We start from the raw sequence: 17735 nt of genomic DNA, 5'->3' as shown, positions 1-17735 counted from the left end.
TATACTGCCCTCACTCTACCACTCTACTGCCCTCACTCTACCACTCTACTGTCCTGGCTCTACCGCCCTCACTCTACCGCCCTCACTCTACCGCCCTCACTCTACCACTCTACCGCCCTCACTCTACCACTCTACTGCCCTCACTCTACCGCCCTCACTCTACCACTCTAACGCCCTCACTCTACCACTCTACCGCCCTCACTCTACTGCCCTCACTCTACTGCCCTCACTCTACCACTCTCACTCTACCGCCATCACTGTACCACTCTACCGCCCTCATTCTACCGCCCTCACTCTTCCACTCTACCACCCTCACTCTACCGACCTCACTGTACCATTTTACCGCCCTCACACACTCACTCTACCACCCTCACTCTACCGCTCTACCGCCCTCTACCACTCTACCACCCTCACTCTACTACTCTACTGCCCTCACTCTACCTCGCTACCGCCCTCACTCTACCACTCTACCACTCTACCGCACTCACTCTACTGCCCTCACGCCCTCACTCTACCGCCCTCACTCTAGCACTCAACCAGTCTACAGCCCTCACTCTACCGCTCTACCGCCCTCACTCTACCACTCTACCGCCCTCACGCACTCACTCTACCGCCCTCACTCTACCACTCTACCGCCCTCACTCTACCACTCTACCGCCCTTTACCACTCTACTGCCATCACTCTACCACTCTACAGCCCTCACTCTACTGCCCTCACTTTACCGCCCTCACTCTACCACTCTACCGCCCTCACTCTACCACTCTACCGCCCTCACTCTACCACTCTACCGCCCTTGCTCTACCACCCTCACTCTACTGTCCTCACTTTACCGCCCTCACTGTATCACTCTATCACTCTACAGCCCTCACTCTACCACTCTACCGCCCTCACTCTACCACTCTACTGCCCTCACTGTACCACTCTACCGCCCTCACTCTGCCACTCTACCACCCTCACTCTACCACTCTACCGCCCTCACTCAACCGCCCTCACTCTACTGCCCTCCCTCTACTGCCCTCACTCTAACACTCTACCGCACTCACTCTACCGCCCTCACTCTACTACCCTCACTCTACCGCCCTCACTCTCTCTATCGTTCTCACTCACTCTATCTCCCTCACTTACTCTATCGCCCTCACTTACTCTATAGCCCTCACTCTATCTATCGCCCTCACTCTATCTATCACCCTCACTCACTCTATTGCCCTAACTCACTCTATCGCCCTCACTCACTCTATCGCCCTCAATCATTCTATCGCCCTGACTCATTCTATCGCCCTCCCTCCCTCTATCTATCGCCCTCCCTCTATCTATCGCCCTCCCTCTATCTATCGCACTAGCGATCTTTTAGCCTTCCGCAAAGCTTTAAAAACTTTTTTGTTTGAATAATTTGCCTCTGTTCCTTTCCCTGTTATGTTCCCTGTAGGTGTTGCTTTTTTCTTGCCATGCGCCAGGACGCCCCTTAGCTGGGGCAGCTGTGCGCAATACAAAAGCCTATAACATAACATAACATAACATAACTCACTCTATCGCCCTCACTCTATCTATCTATCGCCCTCACTCACTCTATCGCCCTCCCTCACTCTATCTATCTCCCTCCCTCTATCTATCGCCCTCCCTCCATCTATCGTCCTCCCTCTATCTATCTATCGCCCTCCCGCTATCGCCCTCCCTCTATCTATCTATCGCCCTCCTTCTATCTATCTATCACCCTCCCTCTATCTATCTATCGCATTCACTTTATCTATCGCATCACCACAGCATCACTCAGAGGCACAACAACATCACTAGGCGCTAACACAGCATCACTGAACGCCACAGCATCACTCATCGCCACCACAACATCACTCAGCGCCACCACAGCATCAATCTGTGCAACCATTCAACAACAACTGGTTCAAATATGTTCTCTCAATGTTTCAAGCTTTATTACAAATGTCACAAAAAGATGTTAATATTTCAGTTCTGTTCTTGGATTTTTGTGACAATAAATTACATTGAACATAATCTTCACAAAAGTTATTTACAAAAGTTTACGCTATTGCCATTATAAATTACAGTAACTTTTATTTAAGTATGTATTATTTAAAAAAATTAAAAGCCATTGTTATTTGTAATATCAATACATCTAAGTCATGTAAATACAACACATATTGCATTACAAATGCTTTAGGTGTCGCATTTGCGAAAGTTAAAACTGTTGGAATTGTAAATGACAAAGCTATTAATTTAGCTATTTTTAAAACCAACACATAAATACAAAATTTGTCATTTACAATACCAATAGCTCAACCTTTCCTAATGCGAGACCTATTGCATTGCAAATGCTTGTCTAACTTTTGATCTGTTTGAGGTACAAAAGCACATTTTTTTAGTTAAATTCTGTAGATTATGCAGCAGATGATGAATTATGTTACAAATCCATAAGTATGCAAAACAAGATGCTGAATCAAATAAAACCAGTGTCCCTAACTATGAGTCGCTGGCATTCGGCTCATATAGGCACAGCTGAGGGCAAATTAAACAAACTGAGGGGTATATTATCAACAACTAGCGATAATTTTTGTCTCTAACTTGTTTAGAGACAAAAATTATCGCCGCACATCGGCGATTTTTATCGCAGATAAACCTTGCTATTAGCAAGGTTTATCGCAAATGCGATAAAAAACGCCCGCAATGCATGAATATCGCTGAAAAGTCAGCGATATTCATGCATTATCGAGCAAATGCTCTTAGCCATGTTATCCACCTCCCATTGGATAACATGGCTAAGAACTGCTCAGGGCAGGTGTTAGCTTTTGGAGATATTCGCCCTTAGCGCAAATATCTCCAAAAGTTGGTAATAGGAGATAGCGATGTTAGCGACTGTTTCCAGTCGCTAACATCTTGGCACGCCCACTTTGCATATCATTAGTGATAAATATCACTGACATGCAAAGTGGGGCCCATGATGGTCGCTATCTCCTATTAGCTGTCGCTAACTGGTGTTAGCGACAGCTTGGTAATAGGGAGATCATTTTATCTCCGCTTTCTTGGCTTTTAAAGCCAAAAAAGCGGAGATAAAACCCCTTGATAATATACCCCTGAATCACTTCGTCGGTTCCTCGGCTCGAAGCTCTGTTGCTTTAGTCTGCTCGTGTCCCTTGGACGGGAGGGGGTTAATAAAAATAGTCAAATAAAACGGAACTTCGGCTGTAACCTAAGAGCAGAAGATAACATGCATAAAATGCTTCAATGTTGGGTTTCTTATTGACAAATATAGTATAACGGTACAACGAGCACAACTAATTTACGTTACAATCCATTCGCAAATGTTACGCTATCAAATCTAAATCACTGAATAACACAGGGGCATATTACCAACAAGTCTAGCGATAATTTTTGTCTCTAACTTGTTTAGAGACAAAAATTATCGCCGCACATCGGCGATTTTTATCGCAGATGAACCTTGCTATTAGCAAGGTTTATCGCAAATGCGATAAAAAACGGCCGCAATGCATGAATATCGCTGAAAAGTCAGCGATATTCATGCATTATCGAGCAAATGCTCTTAGCCATGTTATCCACCTCCCATTGGATAACATGGCTAAGAACTGCTCAGGGCAGGTGTTAGCTTTTGGAGATATTCGCGCTTAGCGCGAATATCTCCAAAAGTTGGTAATAGGAGATAGCGATGTTAGCGACTGTTTCCAGTCGCTAACATCTTGGCACGCCCACTTTGCATGTCATTAGTGATAAATATCACTGACATGCAAAGCGGGGCCCAAGATGGTCGCTATCTCCTATTAGCTGTCGCTAACTGGTGTTAGCGACAGCTTGGTAATAGGGAGATAATTTTATCTCCGCTTTCTTGGCTTTTAAGGCCAAAAAAGCGGAGATAAACCCCCTTGATAATATGCCCCACAATTTAAAACAAACTGAGCTTATATTATGACTGGGTCGTTTAAACGTAGAAACTTTCATCAAATGGGAAGACCTCTGTCGGTGTTCAGTGGAATTGCAGTCTTTAGTCTTTCAGAAATCCACCGAGAAGTCAACGTAAACAAGTTTCTGTCAAAGCCGCCATACCCATAATGCATTGCTTTTAAGCAAATACTCGGCACTACATCAAAACACACATTGTGAATCTACAAACATTATTTTTGTCTTTGCCCTACAAACTATTTGCTAGCATAAATCGACTTTTCCTAACTTCAATGGTCACTATAAAAGTTGTCGACCTAATTGTCTTAGGGTAAATCTTATTGAGGAATATATTTTAACTATATTAACAATTACAATGAAAGCTACTTGGGTGTAAAATAATTATTTAACAGTGAAAGCTACTTTGGTGTGATTTTAGTGTGTAAGATTGTTATTGCTTTTCTTAGCCCCATCTTTTTCTATTCGGGTGTCAGCTGAACGAGAACGTTCCGCACTAGCGCGGAATTTGCGGCGCGCGAAAGGTGTTAAAAATAAGAATTATAAGGCTATTGGGAATCACGAAGGACTTCCGTGATCAGAGCAGCAAGGTCACGGTCGAATTCTTTTAGAAGGTAATGGAACTACACGGTGACTTACAATAAATATCCTTATATGTGGGTGCAAGGCATAAATCCTAAACAAGCATTGGCATAGCCAATAGGTCTCGCCTTTGGGACTTTGTAAGTGTTTCGTTATCCAGCACAATATCCTTGGTGCAACAATATCAACTGTTGCATGGCTAAACACTTATAAGGTCTCAAAGGCGAGACTTATTGGCTATGCCAATGCTTGTTTCAATCTTGCGCGTTGGTGTGATAGACAAGCCAAGAATTTTTGAAAGGAAGTCCAGAACTATCCGCCTGATATTTTTGTAAAAGAAAACCTATTATATTCTAATCAGCATCCTTCATATCTACACCCTGAAGCTTTTTCCGTTGCATGTCAGTGGCTATTTAAACATGATCCTGTAATTCCAGAGATTAAGACGAATGATGTTTCAATGTATGTGACCGGTGTTGCATCCACGATCAAACTGTTCCTTCCGGCCTAGTACGGAAACCCACAGGGCCTCGTTTACGAGAAGTGGCGCATCGCTGTGTGAAAGCAGTGATGCGCCACTTCTCAGCGCGCCCTCCTTGCGACACCAATGATGCGGCATGTTTACATTGTGACGCATCATGTCGCAGGAAGGACATATACGTCGTATCTGTCAGCGCAAAAAGTGGCACATTGCTGGAGTTGTGTCTGAAGCCTGACGCAACTCCAGCAATGTTCCTTTCACAAGAGGCAAGCACCATGTGATAGAGCCTGCGTCACCTTTACGTCTGCCATGAGGCAGGCGTAAGGTTTTGACGCATTGGTGTCCTAGAAGTGGCGCAGCAAAATCTCATAGATTTCACTGTGGCACTCCTACGACCCTTTCTTGCGGGGGTGCGCCCACCCTGCATACATTATACCGAAGGCAGGTATAAGCAGCGCAGGGGTTTATGAAGTGACGCAACTACCTAGATGCCTCACTTAATTAATATGACGCATTTTTTAACGCTACTTGTGCGTCACAAAAAGTGACGCATCCATGGCGCAAAAGTGACGCAGGGGATCATTAATAAGCCCCACAGGGCCCATCTCAGTCAGGGGAGAGCCGGGGTGCAGTGCTCAAGTCTGTCGCCAGGGGGCAGGCTCCTTCAGTACCAACAGGCAGCACGGTGGGTTCATCCCTGTGTCGCCGCTGCCTGGTACAGAAACAGGCTCCTGCCCTCCTGCTATGGGTTGTGGGTTCAAGTCCATGCGAGGGGAGGAGACACTCTGCATGAAGGTTGTTCATAGCACCTCCCGCTGACTGGCGCCAGTGATTCTTCCTAAACTGTTTTTAATATTTTTCTTGTAATATGCTCTGGGCACCGTGTTTAGCACTTATTAACTCCCATTGTCCCCACTACCCCCACATCTCGCTCTCACCCCCCTTCCATCTCACATGGTCACAACCTGATACCCCACAACCTCCATGTCACCTGTGTGAAGGCGGTACCCCTATGTTTGGATCATAGCAAAAGCAACTCAACTTTCCATCCTTCCAGGATCGATGCAAAGCGCCTTTCAGACGGGCTGCGCTGCTGTGAGATGAGGCAACTCAGCAGCATCGCCAGACGGTGAGCGCAACACCCACAGTCCCCACAATCCTTTGCATGATATTTACATACAGCGCCACAAGTCACTTCTCTTTCATTCTCATGGAATATAACATAATGTATTCATTCACATGTACTACAATATGCTGAGATTTACTACAATACTATAGATTGTTTATTTCAACAAACTGCAGCGTCACTCTCACCTTGATAAGTGATTATAAACATGAGGATGTCCAGTCACGGTCAAACATCTAACTCCATATTGAGCTGCGAGTGACACTGACTTATCATACACACAAGTTTTGAAAGTCAATTCCTGGAAGAATTGCTGGACTTATTTGCTGTTAATATTAGTACACCTGTGTGCTCAAGCTCAATATGCACACATCACAAGATTAAGAAATTGATTTCAGCAGAGGATTTGTTAGTTTGATGGATGGATGGATAATTATTCCTGGGGGTTAGAAGAGGGAAAGGTCTAGTAGGTTATGATTGGGAGTTCATAGCAGCAGGAGGGAGCTAAACGTTACCAAGGCACCTGCTTGGAAGCTCTCGTGTCGTTTTAAACAGCTAAACCTGCAGCAATTCAAGAGCAAGGCCACCCTTGCTGGGTGTCACCTGTAAAAACACACACTACACACTATCTACATAACCTACCTATGTGGCACATGCAAGGCTGTGGAAATTCCTTTACATTCACTGTAGTGGCTCTTGCAAGAATATGATATGGTATATTAGATTCTATGGGAAGGCAACAATTGCAGCCACTGCCATACCGTTTTCACAGCCGTGTTCATTGAGAGGCAACCACACAGGAGGTTTATTTTTGTGGGAGCTACCACCTTTTAGCAACTACACTACAAATCTAACAACGTGGATCAGAGAAGCATGTGCATGCCAGGCTTCCTGGCATCAACACCAAACATGAACCCAGTCTATGGGGCTTCTCGTTAAACCTGCAGGCTAAATTGTCAGTAGTTCTTCTCTGCTTCACTCACCGATGCTGCTCTCTGCACTTTGTAAAATGGAAGGGACTCCGGTATGTGTACAGAAATGAGCCCAGAACATCACAACATGCACGCGCCACTCATGGAAAATTCAGGATAGGCCTGCGTTGTCTGAGTCTTTCATTCTGACACCAGCGGAATTTAACTCGAGAAACACCACATGCGCCATCCATTGCTTCATAGCAGACAACCAGCCAGAGGCGGCCGGCAGGCCCTATTCTGCTGAGGGGGAGCGCAGGGATCTGGCCCCGGCTCGTATTCTTACCTGGTACCAGAGGCGCAACTAGAGCCAAATTTCGGGGTCTTTTAAACACCTGTGAAGTACTCGGGTGTGGCCGCAATTAGACTGACACCAGACCAGCTAGCCTAAAGCAGCTCAAACCAGTCTTTGTGTGTGCCCGGGAAGCTGTCTCAGCCCGGGCTGACACACGATGGGGGATACGAAGCCTTTTGAGCCCTATGAGCTCTCCTGGTGCACCATCTCAGTGCATAATATAGGGCACGGCCACCAAAATGCGACCAGCAGCAGCAGCCTGGAAAGGATGCGAGGCGATTGCGGCAGGTTAAAATTGCAAGGCAAGAGCGGTGATAGGTAGCGCAGAGAGATCGGCAGGAAAGTCAATTTATGCCTTCTAAGAAAGTTAGTGCTTGGTGACCGGCAGACAGAGAAATGCCGGATTCAGCCGCAATCACCTGGAAAAGCTTGGTTGGTCGAGTATCCAGCTTTAGAGGAGCTGGGTGGACAGCGTACACCCTGTAAAATAAGTGGGGGGGGGGGCGCCGTCCACCCGCGTGGTACCCAGACTTGTGCACTGTGTGGGAGCCTGCGGTCTCTACGTAAAAGCATCCAAGCCAACCTCTTAGAACAAGGAAGTTGGAGATTTTGGAAAAAATACTCAAGGGATTTCCCTATTGACTTCTATTGAAGCAGAGGTAATTTCAGGTGGGAGACTGCTAAAATAAGGTAATTTTTGGTTTGAAAAATCAGTAGTCTCCCACCTGAATCGGGTCTGCTGGCATGCATGTAAAATAAATGTCCAATTATGAACAGGTGAGTTATGACACTACTTAAGAAATTACCTACCTCCTCAACTGTAACAAGTTATTACAGTTGCCTTCTGACATTGCAATCAAGGAGAAAGGCAAATTACTGATAGGGTAGCCACCGTTTCCAGAGTAAAATACCAGCCATTTGATTCTGTATTAAGATTCTGCACAGGGCCAGACATGATTTATAGACAGGACTTTATATAAAATTGCCCATATTAATTTTTGACACAGCATAACCATAATATATTGTCTGCAAGCATACCACCCACATAACAGCAAGAAACACTTGTTGTTTAAATTCTGGGCATTTATTTTATATTTACCTGTAAATTATCTGGAAATATTGAAAAAGCATATTCAGTGTGAACACTCAGGGGCATATCTACAAGACCCTATCGGAACCACAACGTTACTTTTTTTAACGATAAGGTGGCGATAGGGACTTTGCCTTATTTACAAGGCCGCATGGTAAATAAGGCACCCTTTCCTATAGCGTGAAAGGGGAGGGCAATGAGTGTTGCCGTGGGCATTCCACCGCAACGCCGATTGATTTTGACGCTGCTCCGTATTTACAAAGGTGGCGTAAATATGGGCAGCGCCAAAATTAAGACCAGGGAAAACGGGGTCTAACCCTGGCGAAAGGAGGAGAAATGTTTAATTTCTCCTCGTTTCTGTTTCAATGTGTGCTGAGTTATGCAGCACATTTGAATACAGCAAAACACCATTGGTTGTTTATGTGCAGGAATGTGTGCTGTACTGCATAGCCCATATTCAAAGTGGGAAAAGTTGTCATAGCTGTCGAGGCATTGTATTTTGTACTTGAAAGGTACCATTCATATACAAACCCTATGCTAGACATCATGCACACACACTTGCCCTATCTTGCAAAGGTGTGTGAATGGCGCTAGGCAGCCCAATTGTGTGCCACCGCTAGGGAGAGAGAGTAGGCAAGCACCATATCTTAGTAGATATGGGGATATATTTACTATTATTTCAGCAAGATACATTTGCTGCAGAATGCATCATGCATAGAAAGAGGAAACAAATAAGGAGAATTTCGTTTTTTCTCCCTGTAAAGCCATCCTCTGCTAGTTGTACTGATTTGACGCACTCCCAGGTTTACAAAGCGTTGTAAATCTAGAACCGCATCAAATCCATGGGTGGATCCCCAGAAATATCCATGCTCCACCCACATAATTGCTTCCAGCTCGAAATGTAAGGCAACGAAGAGCAGCCGCAGTGTGGTGTTACATTTCTTTACAAAGCCAGGCAAGGCGGCGCAAATCTCTTCTTGCATGGCTTTGTAAATCTGACTGAAGCATTTGTGATTTCGATTCGTCAACTTACGTAATGCAAAGGCTTAGTAAATCTGTACCAGGTGCTTTCCTGCTCTCTCCCTCTCACGCAATGCAGCCCAGCACAGCAACTTTGGCTGCTATGCTGCTTTCCATGACGTCTGTAAATCTGGATCAAAATATCCATGAAACATGTAAATGAAACAAACCTAGGCTCAGATTTGTTAACGTTTTTTACTGGGTTTATGGTATTTTTATAATGTACGCCTAACGCAAAGTGTTATGTTGCGATTTACTATCTAACGCAATCACACAGGATGTCTATTGGATAGTTTCCCAAAGTAAAGCAAAGTGACAGTATGCGCTGCTTTACATTATTTTGTGTGAAGGGGGTGCTCCGTGGGAGTTACATTAGCATTCCAATGCAACCACTTAAATATGTGGTGCAAATCCATATCTATCAACAATGATAGACAGGGATTTGCACCACAATCTTACACCTCCTACTCAGGTGCAACAAGAAGAAACATTTTAATTTCTACTCATTTTCTCAACTTTGCGTGCATGTTGCATTGTCCAGCACGCAATACAACGCAGGAAAATTGCTAAAGGATAGCTTTTGGACTAGAAGGCTCCCTTTTAATGCAAAAACTATAAACCACAGAATGCACACACCCCTGCACTGTGGTGCAAGGGTGTGTGCATTGGTACATGGTAGCCAAAAGTGCACCAGTGCAGGAAAACAGAGCCACATCTTATTAGATATGGCGCTGTTCCTCACGTTCCATTTTATGAAAACCAGCCAGGGAAATTGCTGTGCTGCGTGGCGTCAAAGGGAGAGAGCAGAAATGTGATGTATCTACTAATATATGGCGCAGATCAACACTCTTGTAGCGCTGGCGCACTTCTGGGTGCCTAACACCTTCACAGGCACCCTTATGCCACGACGCTTAGGGGCCTACGTTGTAGTCCGGATAGGTTTTGTGCTGGAAGGGATACTCTCCTACACAAAAGTATACTTGTAGGATTATTCCTCTGTGCATGTGTGCTGCGTAATGCATGGGTGTTGGAGAGGAAATGATGCATGTAGGTTTTTTTAATCATACGGCCATAATATTAAACCTTCAGGAGAGGAATGTGTGGATGTAAAAGTTCCATTCTTGATCATAGCATTTATTTCAGAGCCTGAAATATTAATTTGCAGTCACCAATTGGTGAACAGTGTTGATTAAGCCTTTTGTATAGAGGACTATTTAAGGGCTTTTATAATTCCAAATCACAGACAGGTAGTCTGCTGAATTGTTTCATTCAGGAAAATCATGTTTGTGTATAATGCATGCTCTAAATAGGGTTTCTTTATCTTGCATTTGCCAATATTTGGTTCCCCAAACAATTATCTCGTCAATATTTTCTTTCCAATACTACTTTGCCTGTATGGCCACATTCTGATTGTACTCCTCTTAATAAATCTCCTTGTTGGTGGTAATTAAGATTTTCAGGAGTTGTTGTGAAAAACTAGACGGATGAGGGATTGGACTTGTCTTCACTCTAGAAATAGGGGAATTTCATTAGGAATTTCGGATGACAATGGGTGGAGCATTTCAATTCTCCAGCTGTGTGTAATTGTATATTTCTCTGGGATAACTAGTTGGATGTATAGAATAGTGTGCATATTGATGAAAGCCATACAATTCTTCATAATTCTTTTTTTTTTTTTTTAAATATATTTTATTTTAAATTTCAAAAAAGCACACATTTCAAAAGAATACAAAATTTTCCTCCTACATTTGTTCGTCTCACAATATAACCGGGAATTTTAAATCAAAACTATTTAAACACCGAAAGGGGAGGCCAAAGCAACATAATATCATATTATAACATTTTGAAGAAACACAATCATAAGTCATCAAGGAAAAAAAAAAAAAAAGAAAAGAAAAGAAAAACCAAATTGGATCATCCTATTCCTGTTCTCCATTTCTCCAATGGTCCCCATATTTTAATACCTCGAGCTCTCCCTATCCTACCCTTCCTTGCATATATATATTTCTCTAAATTATGTATAGCAATAAGATTTGATAACCATACTTCCATGGTTGGGGGATTCTTATCTAACCATACTCTGGCTAACATTAATCTAAAGACAGCCGCTGCCATAAACACAAACATTGCATCACCTGGATCCATTTGGACGTTTCCTGCGTCTACTCCCAGCATAATTAAGCTTACTGTAAAGGTTATCCTTATCTTTAATGAGTTGACTAAAAATTGTTCGATATCCTCAATTAGTGTATATAGTTGAGGACATGTGGCAAACATGTGGACAATATCTGCCTCCGTAGAATTGCATCTGGGGCACATAATACCCTCGGTACCCCCCCTTTTCGCAATCCTGGCTGGAGTGTGATACAACGAGAATAGTGTTTTGTAGTGTTGGGATTGCAAGGGGGCAGAACATAGCATGGACCGGCCTAATTCCAGTGATTCGTTGAATGATTCAGGGGTAGCCTCTATCCTATCCCCCCATTTAGCCCTATGCTTATCCAGATCATCTGGTCTATTTTTTGCCAGTGCAGCATATATTAGCCTAATGGAGTATTCCTCCCCCGTAGTTAGCCCTTCCATCAGTTCATTTGGGTGAAAGCCCAACGGCCCCCCTTGTTTATTTCTAAGAAAACTCCTAATCTGAAGGTATTTAAAGAAGTCCCTTCTGTTTATTTATATATTTTAACCAATTCCTCAAATTGTACAATCCCCTCTGAATTTATTAAATCCCCAATTTGATGTATCCCTTTATCCTCCCAGTCCGCCATTACTGAATCCGCAAAAATTTCTTCAGGGAAGGATTTATTTTTATAAACTTTGGTGTACCTATTAAATCTACCCATACCTGTCTTTTTCAAAAAAGTGCTCCAGATTTTAAGTGCCGCCCTAAGAGTCTTGTATGTCTGCCTTCTAAGATAGCCCAGATCCGTAAAGTACAGGAAACAATTTATAGTATTTTGTCCTAGTACCACTGAATAAGTTTCGATTGACATATTAATGGTCTTTGATGACCCCGCGCCTCCTCCTATTATTCCCTGCATGTACTGGAGAGCAGCAGCCAAGTAGTATGATCTAAAATCTGGTGCACCCCAGCCCCCTCTATCCCTTGGCAAAGTGATACATTTATAAGCCCTACGGGTTTTTCCTCGTGCCCAGATAAATCTGTTAGCTACGCTCTCCAGCCTGTTGAACCATTTGTTCTCAAAAATTAAAGGTATTGACCTGAATAAATACAAAAATTTAGGCAGAACCATCATTTTCAACACATTTGTACATCCGACCAGAGAAAGATGTAAATTGTTTATCCTTTCCAGGTCATTTTTAACCTTCGCTAACAGTGGTTCCATATTACGCTCGACTAACTCCTCCAATTTTACAGATATATCAATCCCTAGGTATATTGCATTATTGACCACCCTGCTATCCAAACTTGATGCGAACCTATTCACGATAATCTGGGTTTTAGTTTTATTTAGACTATATCCTGAGATCAGCCCAAATTCATGCGCTTCTGCTTCTACTCCCACCATAGCTATATCCGGATTTGGAGTCAATATAGCCACGTCGTCAGCATAGGCGAGAGTTTTCACAGTGCAACCATTTAATGACATAGGCTGAATATCGCGGTTTCCCTCTAGCTTGCGTAATAATGGCTCTATATACAGGGCAAACAACAATGGAGAAGACGGGCAGCCCTGGCGAGTCCCCCTTTGTATATGTACTAGATCCGAATGCCCTCCATTTACTCTAATTTTAACAACCGGGTCTCTGTATAAGGCTTGTATCGCTCTTATGTAACCTGGACCAATACCACACCACTTCATAACTTCCCATAGATATTCCCAGGCGACCCTATCGAAAGCTTTCTCGGCGTCTAAAAAAAGTGCTGAAATAGGGTCGCCTGTGACTTCTGCCGCGTCGATCATAGTGATCAGTGTCCTAATATGCTGTGTAGTACCCTTCCCGGGTATGAAACCATGCTGTGATGGGCTCACCAAGTGTTCAATACAACCTGCTAATCTCTTTGCCAACATCTTAGAATATACCTTGCTATCTGAATTCATCAATGTAATGGGTCTGTAAGATCCAGGAAGAGTTACGGGCTTCCCTTTTTTAGCAATAACAATTATATCTGCCCCACGCCATGAATCTGGTGACTGCCCCCCTTGTTGTACATATAGCATAACCTCAAACATATAAATCAACAAACAATCACGAAATACTTTATAAAATTCAACCGGGATTTGATCAGGTCCGGTCGCCTTTCCTGATGGTAAACTATTTAGTGCATCGATAAATTCCTCCAGACCTAAGGTAGACTCTAACATTTCTCCTTCTTCTTTTGTGACAGAAGATGGGCAGATATCTCTAAGATAGTTCCTAATTTCCACTATTCCCTCTGTGTCTCCCTGTGTATACAATTTTTCATAAAAACCTCTAAAGACATCTCTGATCTTATCCGAGCCTGTGACAGTGACACCCATTGGATCCAATATCTCTTTTATCTCCGCAGCTGCCCTCTGCTGTCTAGCTTTAACCGCAAGTATGTGGCCCACTTTCTCACTGCACTCATAGGTCTCTTCTTTCTTAGCCAGGTATTTTTCAGCAAGCTTTTTCGAGAAACTTTCTACTGCGTCTGCCCTCAATGCTACTAGTGTTAATAATATATTTTCCAAGCTAGATTTGGATTTTACTGCAGCAACTAGTTTTTCTTCTTCGATAATCAACTTTTGACGAATAGCTTCATTCTTTAACCTCTCTTTCTTGCGTCTGGTCAACACATAGCTCAGTGTCTCTCCTCTAACACCTGCTTTAAAGCAATCCCAAGTTTGCCCTACAGAGGCAGTTCCATGATTGATCTCCCAGAAGGACCTAATCCACCCTTCCATGTATTTCCTATACTCGAGGTCTTGGAGAAGACTCCTCTCAAACGTCCATGTAGACCTCTTGCTCTGTACTTGTGGGACCTTAACTGTCAATATTAGCGGACTATGGTCAGAAATAGTCCTTGGTTGCTTTTCAATCTGTGTCTCCAAAACCAAAGACCTTGAGACTAAAAAATAATCTAATCTCACCAACACCTGATGAGGTGCCGAAAAAAAAGTGCTACCATCTAACAGTGGGTGTTGCATTATCCAGGGATCTGCCAGAAGATTATTTTTAACCATATTGGCAATAGCCCTATTTACTTTTCTCTTTCTACCATTATACACCGCTCCTGTACCCATAAATGAACTTGTAGGGTCATGCATATTAAAACCGCCACAACATATTACTGGTTCGGGCCACTGTGCTAGTTCTATATCTAAAAACTGCCATATCTCCGGATCATCCTCAGTGGAACCATATAAGTTTACTAATGTTACATTGAGCCCTTTAACGCTTAGTTCCGCCATAGCCCATCTCCCCCACTGGTCCTCTTTCTTTCTTTTAACTATCACATCTCTTCTTCTCCCCAGAATAGCAACTCCTCTTGTCCTAGATCCTTGCCTACTGGCTGCAAGTACATCAAAGCCCAATTGATTCATTAAATAAATCTGCTTTTCCTCTATATGCGTTTCTTGTAAGCATACTAGATCCACTTGTAAAGTTCTTATATAAGCTGCTACATTCGCCCTTTTCCTTGGATCATTCAGCCCACATACATTTATAGAGACTATCTTACATGACATTGTGTATTGAAAAAAAAGGCATCTCTTCCTAACCCAGCTGTTTCTTTAATCCTTCTCCCCCCCTTCTGAACTTTCTCCCTCCTTCTTTACTCAAAAATATAGTCAATGAACAAAATAAATAATCAATGTGTGCTAACTGCCATATCCAAACCATACATTTCAGCTGTTTTTTGACTTCCCCCTCCCCTCTCCCCCCCTCCCCTGTCTTTCCCTCCCTACCCCCTCCCTGCAGGCAAATAGGTCAGCAATGACCTATGTGTGGACGCTTCCTGGTTGTGTTAGTCGCACCCCTCTCCCATCATCTCCAGTGTGCCCCCCTCTCTTCGACATAGCACCTTTTCCCTCAGTGACCCTCTTTCTTCGCCCTTTCCAGATCCTGAATAAACTCCTGTGCTTTCACTTCCGATATAAACATCCTGACCTTGCCCTTTGTGACCACTTTCAACCTGGCTGGGAATAGCAGATACGCCTCTGATCCTAAAGCCTGAAACTCCGAGATCATTTTCCTGAGCCTCCACCTCCTTTCTACTGTCACGTGACAAAAGTCAGGTCTAGTAAAAAATGTAACACCCTCCACCGTTCTTTTACTGTCTGGTCTGGCTTTCTGGATAAGTTCCTCTCGGAGTAGAAAGTTTCTTCGTATCCCAGTCTTCTGAAATAGAATCCAGAATAATGACATTGTTCATTGAAACGTTCAAAACATATGGCAATTACAATGTTTCAGTGGGTCCCATAACCTGATAGAGAACTCTTTCACAAACTATGCCCTAGGGCACAGGATAAGCTGTTATTTTTGCATCATAGATGTCATGTTGAGCTTTGTGGCAATAAAGACCAGTTGTAATTCTCATACCATGGGTTGTGGAACAGTTCTTTCAGGGACGTAACATTCATTCAGTAGCAGCAGAACCACCATCTGTTTTAGCAGTCACATGATGAAAAGAAACCCTTCTGTGTCAATCCAAACATAGGGTCATAATGATGTCAAGTACCGATCATGCAACCAATGATAAGCAGGAATATATCAGTGGTGTAGAGTGATTGGGGAGCGTGATGAAAAGTAATCTGTTCAAAACTCAGATTCATTTTCATGCAGTGTTGTTTCTCAAAAATGAATAATTTAAGTAGGTGTTGACTCATGCAGGGTTTCAGGGTAAACCACGGTTTTGATTGGAACATGTTCAACTGTAGTAATTGCAGCATCAGATTCTTTTATGGAATCTATTAATTGATGTAAAGCTGGAGACATATTATACTCAAGTATCACTGGTTGGGTACTCAAGCTGGTGATGTTACTGCGCTCTTTAAGAAGTACTTTGTTCAGAGTAGGAAGAGGCTGTGAGGTTCTATTCTGCGTCATTCTTGATGTCCAGGATGTTCTGCTATACCAGACCGGTCACATAGGGCTTTTTACTGTGGTCAGTGGACATCTTTCTGTTTTTCATTGAACCAGACAATGGAGGCAGGATAACACTTGGTTTGCCTTTTACCCCAAGAACTGAAAGGCATGTTTTGTAGGATGGCCAACAGGCTTGTTTATCGTGGATCTTTTATCAAACTAGATCATCTACTTTGGGTACCCAGCTGTTAACAGCTGTTTTCACTTTTTTTTCAGTGCTATCTTCTTTATGTTTCCAATTAGATAGCTTGTTTCTAACCTCTCGGATGCTCTATAGGACATTTAAATGTTGGTCCTGTCAAATTATATTTCTTCCGTCTCCTTCCCAGGATTATCTAGATCTGATACATACATGGGATTTTAAAAGAGTACTTCGTATGGAGTGTGCCCTCCCAATACTCTTCAAAGCAATGGATTTAATGATCTCTGAACTCCAAACTAACTGGTGACTAAGACCTGTGGGATCCGGGCTTGTTAAGGCATTGTGGGATCCGGGCTTGTTTAGCGTGACATTAGTGAGCACAATTAACCTGTCATTCTCTGCTCAAAATGAATTACAAGCATATTTTTAGGGCAGATATGGCATCCCTGTAAGACTTTGCGGGTACACATCCACAGGAATTGAGAACATGAGTCAATTGCCACCAATATGTATTGGTTAGCATAATTTATTAGACTGATATGGTCTAAATGTAAAATCCTAAACTGTAGATTGGAGACTGTGAGGGGAATCTACTTGGGCTTTCTAACACTAGAATCTTTCATCTCTTGACAATCATCACTTTGTCGAACATAGTCTCTGGCTTGTTTAAGTAAGCATGGCCACCAGTAGAGTTGATTTTGCATTACTCAGGTCCCATTTATCCCAGCATCAGCAGACGCCAACCCCTCATGGATTGCTTTGATTAAGTCTTATCTAGACAGTTTATTAGGAAATATCCTGTTTCCCACCCCGGGGATGAAAACCCCAGAAGTCTTATCTGAATTGACAGTGTAGCAGCATTTAAGAGAAAGGAAGTCTGGTGGTGTTTCACTCTTTACTGTTGCTTGTATCACTGCTTGTGTATCTGTGTTGATCTTTGCCATAGACCTGCTTAAAGTCTCCAATTTAAGTCTCCACTGCAGCCTTTGCAGCTAAGTTAGCTGCACAGTTCCCTTGGGCATGAATCCTGTC

Source organism: Lissotriton helveticus, chromosome 3_1 (assembly GCF_964261635.1).
Source record: "Lissotriton helveticus chromosome 3_1, aLisHel1.1, whole genome shotgun sequence".
NCBI lineage: Eukaryota > Metazoa > Chordata > Amphibia > Caudata > Salamandridae > Lissotriton > Lissotriton helveticus.
Note: the sequence above shows the minus strand (reverse complement) of the source record.